Source organism: Puma concolor, chromosome E1, assembly GCF_028749965.1.
Source record: "Puma concolor isolate L17-30 chromosome E1, mPumCon1.1.hap2, whole genome shotgun sequence".
NCBI lineage: Eukaryota > Metazoa > Chordata > Mammalia > Carnivora > Felidae > Puma > Puma concolor.
In genome coordinates, this window is record NC_141680.1 from 32,724,434 (window position 1) to 32,733,719 (window position 9,286).

At 44.5% G+C, this 9,286-nt stretch overlaps 1 long non-coding RNA gene across 1 annotated transcript; it reads left to right on the top strand.

Moving 5' to 3' along the window:
- The first annotated feature begins 1,226 nt into the window (after positions 1-1,226).
- Positions 1,227-3,740, top strand: LOC147574253 (uncharacterized). The gene is made up of 3 exons (XR_015244060.1): positions 1,227-1,452; positions 1,701-1,938; positions 3,411-3,740. It is a non-coding gene; the product is annotated as an uncharacterized LOC147574253 (long non-coding RNA).
- Positions 3,741-9,286: the final 5,546 nt, after the last annotated feature.

Below are 9,286 nucleotides of genomic sequence, written 5' to 3' on the forward strand. Positions count from 1 at the left end.
AGTAAAATATCCAAAGCTACCTGTACATTTGCTTTCCTGTCATCAATGTGAACTGTCCTTTGAGGACATATTTAAGGGTAGACTTAGCCAGAACTTCATTGTGTGCTGTTTTTCTGGATCTATACTTGTTCTTCCAAATTCAGTCTCTTTCCTTTCCCTAGCCCCTACACACAAACACACACACATACACACACACACCTAAAGAAATCCCTTGGAGAAGGAAACTTAAGGAAGGAGATCTGATTTTAAATAATCCATATAATATCAGTAATGTCTATGAGCTAATTGTGTCCCTCACCCCATTCATATCACGAAGTCCCAGCCCTAGAATCTCAGAATGTGACTGTATTTGAAAATAGGGTCTTTAAAAAAAAATTCTTTTTTTTATTTTTGAGAGAGAGTATGTGTGTGTGAGGGTGGGAGGGGCAGAGAGAAAGAGAGAGAGGGCGACACAGAATCTGAAGCAGGCTCCAGGCTCTGAGCTGTCAGCACAGAGCCTGACTTGGGTCTCAAACCCACAAACCGAGAGGTCATGACCTGAGCTGAAGTCGGATGCTTAACTAAGTCGCCTGGGTGCCCCAAAAATAGGGTCTTTAAAGAGGTAACTTAGTTAAAACAAGGTTTTAGGATGTGTCCTAACCCCATGTGAATGGTGTCCTTATAAGAAGAGGAAATCAGGACACAGATACACACAAAGGGAAGCCCATATGAACACAGCAGGAGAAGATGGCCATCTACAAGTCAAGGAGAAAGGTCTCAGAGGAAACCAACCTCGCCAACACCACGATCTCAGACTTCTAGCCTCCAGAACTGTGAACAAACAAATTTCTTTTAAGACACCTTGTCTTACCATCCAGTGGTATTTTGTTATGGCAGCCCTAGAAAATGAGTACGCTGAGTCACTGTATTCATCCACCATGATAAGCTTTACTCCTTATCTTTAACAAGTTCATGATGCTCAGAATGGAATGCCAGTGTCATCACTTTACCGTGCGGTTAAAACGACAGAAAACCCAACTCCAGTAACTGAAGTCACAAATGGGATGTATTTATCTCCAACAACTAGAATGTCAAGAGGTAGCACAGACTGCAAGAACAGTTTGATCAGGGTGTGGCCTCCTCTGCCCCTCCTTGTTTATTAGGCAGGTGGTTGGGTTGGCTCCTCTCAAGGTGGACAGATGGCATCAGGTACACATGCTTCTTCACCCCCATCCAAGAAGAAAGAATGTCAGCACATAACCACTGAAACAAGTCCAGGCTTCCTCTGATGGAACCAGTCATTATTACACTAGTATCAACAACAAATGTTCATTGAGCACTAAGCATGTGCCAGACCCTCTTCAAACTCAGTTTGCTTTTGTTGAATTGACTCTGGTAATCCTTATAAGAAGGGCAATGGTACTACCCTGATTTGTTTGTTCAACTGAAGCCAACACCGGAAGCTCAGGAAAGGTAAGCCCCCTGCTCCTAAAGCATAAGGTCGTTTCACAATGCACAGAATGGATATCAAAGAAACAGCGCAGTATGAACAAATCCATGCCTCTGAAATTATAACTACACCATGCTCCAGTTTTCCTTAATGGTCTAGCTTAATACAGGCAACAAGTAAGACACATCCTGTTTTCATTGTCCATATTACCTAAAGTACCCTTGTTCCTAAATGTGCTTTTGAATGTCACAGTCTTGTTTACTCTTTGCAGGTACAGATGCCAACAGAGACCAAGTTGAGAAGCATGCAGGTTTCTGGAAATTTGTTCCCAAACGTGTGCCCAGCCTTCCTCCTGCATGGTGTACTGGCCTCTTAGGTCAAATCTGGCCTCTTTAATTCTGCTGCTTTTCTGACATTTGTGTGGAAGCCTCTTAGCTTGTTCTGACTTGTGTGGAGCTACCTTCCCTGTTACTCCTGATTCACAGGAAGAAAGGAGCCATCACAGACAGGTATGTGGCACTGCTTTAGTTTGTCTCACTGTTACCTCCCTCCAACCCCAGCCTTGTACCTGCTAGGTGGTTCCGTGTAAAGGATTAGATGCACTGGTCTGACAGTTTCCATTTTTCTGAATTCAACTTGAATTTTATCATGGGTCACAAAACCCAGAAATGCATGTATTATGATTTGTGGCATTCTAGTAAACCAAGTGTTAATCTCATCAGGCTTCACTGATTTGAAATAAATAATGGGTGGGGCACCCAGCTGGCTCGGTTAGTTAAGCATCCGACTTTGGCTCAGGTCATGATCTTGCACTTCGTGAGTTCAAGCCCCACATCGGGCTCTGTGGAGCCTGGCGCCTGCTTCAGATTCTGTGTCTCCCCCTCTCTCTGCCCCTCTGCAGCTCGCGCTCTGTCTCTATCTCTCTCAAAAATAAAGAAACATTAAAAAAATTGTTTTTAAAGAAAAAAATAATGGGCGACTTACTGCCTGAATGCTAAATATTTAAATGCCACCTTGGCACAACTTAGTGCAACTTTTGGGGAACATAATCTGACAATGCTTTATCAAAAATTATCTCACGTTTGTATCTTTTATATAGTCATCCCACTCCTGGGTCTTATTTAAAAGTGGAGGGGTAAAAGCATTATGCACAACTATGTTCATTAAAGACCGGCTTAGAATAACATAAATGGAAACAATATACATTCCAACCATATGCATGGCTAAGACAATTATAGTAAAGGGCTCCTTGAAGGAAATATTATGTAACTATTAGTAGTTTCCTTTGTTTGGAGCCCTCTTCCACCCCCTCTGCCTTACTTTTCTGCCAGCTAACTCCCACTTAGACTTGAACACTCAGGGTACCCACCCCTGTACTCGGTGTCCCCCCCCCCCTCCGTGCTTATATAACACCTGGGCACACCTCTGTGAAAGGATTTATAGCCCATCCCAATCATTTTGCTTGTCAGTCTCCCCCAGTGAATTGCAACTCATTGAGGCAGAGCCTATCCTCTGTGCAGCAAGTTAAAAATCAGAAGGGGCAGGGGCAAGAAATAATAGTATTCCTAACACACAAAAGTCAGGCTTCAGCTGACTTCAGGCTGCTTTCTCCCAAACACCCAGCCCCATCAGCACCCCCACCTCTCAAATCTCTACCGGAAGGTGGTCTCGCTTTCTGCTTAAAGTCCCTCTGGAGGAGTCTTTGGCGGGCAATGGGTAGGAGTTCAGCAGTAGGGCCTATGGAATATTCCAGGAACCATTAACATCCTTTTACATCTCCTTTCACAAAGTTTCTTTCTACGAAAGTCAGAGTTACCTCACACAAATGGGACTGCAAACGGTCGGGGAGATTCGGTTTACACTGAAACGCGGCTCGCGTCCCCTCCTTTCTGGCAGCACTGCTTCAAAGAGCAGGAAGGGGACTCAGCCCTGGTCGGGTGTCGGGGATTTGAGGTCTCTTTCATCTCCCTTTCTTTTCCAGCCTGGCTCCCGGAGGCTCCGCGCCGCGCTCCCTTTTGCCCGCCCGACTTCTGAGCGGAGCGCTCCGGAGGGAGGAGAACCGGCGAATCCTCGCGGGCTCCGGGCGCTCGCGGACCGAGCCCGCCCCCACCCGCGCCCGGCCTCGTCACGTTGGCTGCAGAGCGCATCCCGGCTGCGCCCCGGCGGGGAGGCGCCGAGGGTAGCTGAGGGGAGCGGGTCACGTGAGAGGAGGAGTCTGACCTACTTTCGCCGGCAGCCGGCGCATGCGTAGTTCCAGGCTGCACGCCGGCCGGAGGCTCACGTGGAGTCGCACGTGCAGGGTGCTCCCGCCCCGGGCGCGGGGCGGGGCGCGCGCAGGGCGGGGTGCGCGCAGGGAGGCGGGCTGGGGTTGCGGGACCCGTCGGTGGGTCTGGTCGACGGGCTGGAGCCAGCGGCGAGCGTGGGGTTCCCGCCACCCTGGGCCCGGTACCCGCAATTTTGGAGAGCTGGTTCGGCGCCCTTAGGGGGCTTCCCAGGAATTCATCGAATTCAGTATTTCTGAACGCAAACATTAAAACAGAGTTCCTGCACATATGCCCTTTGTTGGTATCAGCAAATCCACGCCCCGGAAATTTACCCTACAGATGGGCTCCCCCTTTTGTGAAATGTCGCTCCAGAAGGATAATCGTTGTATCACTGTTTGATATCACAAACGATGGGAAACAGTCTGTCCGACCATAAAACCGGTCAATTCGTGGGCTCATAAAGTATGATTGGGCCGTATCTGGAATTCTTTGCAGCCGTTATAAAGAAATGGACGGCTCTACAGATACTGATCTGAAGAGACTTCCAAGACCCATTCGGTGATGCAAAAAAAATTTTAATGGAGCACAACAGCGTGTATGGGATGCTGACATTGGCGTGGCAAAAATACACATACGTGTTTGTAAATGTACAGGATATGTATAGAATGTATAGATATGTATAGGATATGTATAGATGTATATAGAATGTACAGAATAGCTCTGGAAATACGCATAAGAAACTGGTAAAGGAAGGTATATTCAATGACTGAGGGGTAGGGAGAGGAAAGAAACTGACTTCCACACTTTTGTAACCTTTACATTTTGTACCTTGTATGATTTTATTTTTATTTTTTTATGATTATTTTTAAATACAAATTTGAAAAACGAAAAGTTATTTAGCACTCTGCTGGACATCAGGAATTATGTAAATTAGTTCCTTCTAGAAAGTTTGTCTCGTATCGTATCTGCACCATTTCCTATTCTACTTAGTTTGTATCTGAATGTTTCAAGCTTTCTGATAAACTCTGATAAGAGATTTTTTTGAACTCCCAAGGTGAACAACTCAATAGGTCCTCTGTCTGATTAAGATACTCTCCAAGTACTATCTCTTAAGAGAAGACATCTTAACTAAGGGACTCTCAGTAACAAACATTTGCACAATAAAGCTCAGGCAACAATATTGCTTCTGAGATTAACCTTTCCTCTCTCAATTACTCTGTGAGTTTTATTGCAGCTATTATTGTCATTGTAGTTATTTTATATGTATCAGTTATAGTATATTTGATTGCAGTAACAGCAAATCTGAGTGGCTTGAGCAGAAATCTCATTTAGTTGAAGTCTAGGATAGGGTGGACTTCAGGAGTAGTTTGATTCAGCAGCTAAACAATGTCATGAGGATTTGGTTTCTCTCCATTCCTCTGCCATGCATTTCATGGTGTCAGCTTCATCTAAAGTTTTGGGAAGGTGTCACTTAGTAAAAATGCTTCTTTACTAGAGGCAGTAGCAAACATCTCATATAACTCATTGGCCTGAGTTGGGTCAAGTACCCACTCAGGAACCAATAAGTTGGGGAGAACTAGAAAAAATACAAACAAACAAACTGGGTTTGGATGTTGAGGAAGCAATGATGATGCCCCTCACCTCACATCCATTATTACTGCTCTCACCATTACAGTTGACAGTTGTGTTAACTCCTTGACAGGGGTTAAGGACACTGGCTCCCGGCTCAGTGCAAGATCCACGTATAACTTTTGACTCTCCCACCCCCACTTAACTACTAAGAGCCTACTGTTGACCAGAAGCCTTACCAATAATATAAACAGCTGATTAACACACATTCATGTTAAATAGATTATATGCTGTATTACAATAAAGTAGGCAGAGAAAGGAAAATGTTAAGAAAATCATAAGGAAGAATATGTTTATGGTATTGTACTGAACTTATCAGAAAAAAAAATTCAAGTATAAGTGAATCTATGCAGGGGCCCCTGGGTGGCTCAGTTAAGCATCAGACTTTGGCTCAGGTCATGATCTCACGGTTCATGAGTTCGAGCCCCATGACAGGCTCTGTGCTGATGGCTCAGAGCCTGGAGCCTACTTCAGATTCTGTCACCATCTCTCTGCCCCTCCCCTGCTCTCACACTGTCTCTGTCTCTGTCTCTCTCATAAATAAACATTAAAATTTTTTTTTAAAATAAGTGAACCTATGCAGCTCAAACGTGTGTTGTTCAAGGGTCAACTGTATTTGCCCCTTTTCTAGGTATGGATTAGGTGACAGGTCTTGGCCTGTCCCACATTGTGCAGCCACTGCATGTGCATTTTCCCTGCACTGTACCTCTTCCCAGTGGGAGAGGTGAAATTTGTCTCCAATACTAGGAAAACAACTTGAGTTACAGTGAAAGATCAAATGATGTCATCTTAGCAGGATCATATAAAGGAAGAATACAGGCACCATATTTATGTGCTATTTCTTTATCCACCCATCCAATTAGTCTTAGAATCCTACTGTATGTGGACACACATGAAATCTTGGAGAAAAACAGAACACATTCACAACCAAGACCCTAACCTCAAAGTGAATATGGTCAAGTCAGGCATATAAGAGAGACACTTGGAAAACATTAAAATAATAATATGAGACAGCATGCAATTAAGTGCCTAAGTGGATGATAATGCAGTGTGGCAGGTACTCACAGCAAAGGGAGACCACAGAGGCAGAGATTGGTTGGAACAAGACAGCAAATAGAAGAGGGCCTTGACAGAATGCTCAGATTAAGATAAACAGGGGAGAAGGGAAGGGCTGTATATAGTCAGACAGTATAGAGTAAAGGAGGGAAGTAGAAATGAATCTAGTATTCTCAAGATTAGAGACCAGACTTAGTGGCATGGGGTGGGGGGTTGGTGGTGGTTGTGTTGAACACAAGTGAGAGATGATGTTGGAAATGTCAGGAACCAGGTTCCCCAGGTTTATATCCCTTGTGCATATAGAGACATAGTGATTATTTAAACTGCACTGACTCTTGCTCCCACCTGCTCATCCTTTCCAAATCTCACCCTGTTATATGAGAGAGTACCTGAGTGTCTTCCACATGCGCTACACATCACTCAGCCAATCACAGTCACCCTACAGCACCTGCCAGGCCCCTCTGTCCTGCTCTGGTCCCCCTCCTATCATCCTTTCCTAGGAGAGCAGGATGAATGATGATGACTCAGCACCACTTGACTGGTTATATGGGGAAGAGAGGGAGGGGTCGAGAGTGATTCCAAACATACTCACCATGTCTGCTGCATGCTATGACCTCAGGGTACACGTTACATATGGATCATGCCCGTAATCGGCATGTTTGCACCATAAGGGAGAGGCTCTCCTCTAGCACACTGGGTGTTCAAGTACTCAACAACTGTTAGGTCAAGATGAAGGGGAACTCCCAAGGGCAGAACCTGGACTACACAAGGCGAACGAAGCCTCAGCTGCAAAATTTGACGATGCATCTACTTCTTGGGTCTCACAGGGGCAACCCTACGGCAATGGTGTGCCACTGTCTTTGTTTTGTGGTCTGGAGAAGCCAAAACTAGAAACCTAAAAGTGTCCATCTGAGACTTTCAGACACATAGCATTAAAAGGAAGTTTTAACAGTTGTTAGTCATAGATGTTGATTTTGATTCACACCCGTATATTTGTTTGTGTTTTTTTCCCTCTATTTCATTCTTTTGAAAGTCTTTTTTACTCACTCTTTTTTCCTAAAGCCCAATTCATGCTACAGACTTTGAATTGTGAACTAGATGTGTGAATTTATACGGAAATATAAGTTGTATATTCATCTGATAACTGAACAGACATGCAGCAAGGGCCTGCAGGGAGAGACCAGGGATGCATTAGTTATTGGGAGTATGAAGTAAATAAACAAAGGAAGTGGAAGGCTAGCTTTCCAGGAAATCGCAGACTATTAGGGGAGATGGCCTATAAGGAGAAGACACGCTTGTAAACAAATCAGTGTAGTAAGCAAGTATAAAAGTTTATCAGGGTTGGGAGAACATAAGAGACTGAATGGCTGTCTCCTACCAGGGTTGGCTGTGTGTGAGGACAGGGAGAAGTCAAGAAAGGGCTTCGTGTAGGATGTAATACCTGTCACAGGTCTTCAGAGGTCAGGCCCTCATAAACCAGGCATTGTGTTAAGCAGAGGGTTATTAAATCCCAGATGTTAGAAAAAACTCACAGCCCTCTTGGGCACAGGTCTCAAAACAGAAGATCGCAAAGGTCCTGAGAACTGATCAATAGGGCTTTCTGCTGAGTGCTTTGAAGGGACAGAAGAAAGAGTCAGATGCCTGATGTGTGGAAACCGGGAGACAAGTTTGGGAAGTGAAAAAGCTACCAATTCCTTTGGTAGAAAAAGCTTAAAGATTAGTGAGCAGGCTTGAACATAATTGCATAAGGAACCAAGTTTTTAACGGGCTGGAAACTCCCGTTTTCTGTTTGTAAATTTCTGATGACTGAGATAGTGCTGACTGAGGTTAGTAGATACAGGAGGATAGCAAAATGTCACAGTGATGGAGAGGTGGCGTGATGGTGACAGGGCCTTGGTTGTCAAATTGAGGAAGGAGCATGTGTTCAAGTCTGAGCCATCTCATCACCAAGGGAATACTGGCTTCAAAGAATACAGAAGCATTCCTTGCTCATACTATGTATCCATTACAGGTTGGCATGGACTCTGCTCCATCTTGTCATCGTTCTCAGTTGAGGACTGAGATAAAAGGAGCAGCCATTATATGAAACACTGCTGGTCTCGGCATAGCGAAGACACTTCTGGTGGGTCCTGCATCGGCCACCTTCCAACAAATGCTCCGGCCTGGAGAAGCTAGGCATTGCTTCCACTCGCAAACCATTGGCCAGAGCTAGTCACGTGGCCCCACCCATCCACAAATGGTTGCGCGAGCACAATGGGACTATGTGCAGGTAAGGGAGCGGGAATATTTGCGAACAACTGTGCAGGTGGCATCCCTTTCCTCAAGCTGGCCTACCAAATTCAGGCTCCAGTGGGGAAACTGAAATACCAGGAATAATATTAATGGCAAGAATGATGATAGCAAATAATATTTCCTGAGTGCTTGCTCTTCTATTAGAATCGAGGTAGACACTAGTCTAATCACTTTCTCTGGAATAATTTATTTAATTCTCCCAACAAGCTAGAATCACAGGAAAGGGAATCCTAGGGCAGAGAAGAATAAACTCCCAGCAGCAAGTGGAACCTTAGAGTCATATAGATTTTATTATTAACAAAAAAATGAACCTATTTTATAAACCAGGTCTATGAAGTGGGACGTATTGATTTTACATATATATCCACTTTTGCTTTGTAAAGGATGGATTTGGTGTGTAACAAAACCAGGGAAGTGTAACTTCAAAAGCATGAATAAATGAGCTAGGGCACTATTTCTTGTACTCCATTGTAGTCAGTAATAATAGTTACTTTATCAACTCATGCACAACATTTTGTTACAGGTTTTTCCTTGCCCTGAGCAACCACGGGCTCCTCCAGGGACACAGTGATTAGACCGCTTTCTGCCATATTGGCTCAGGGATCATCCCTAGAGG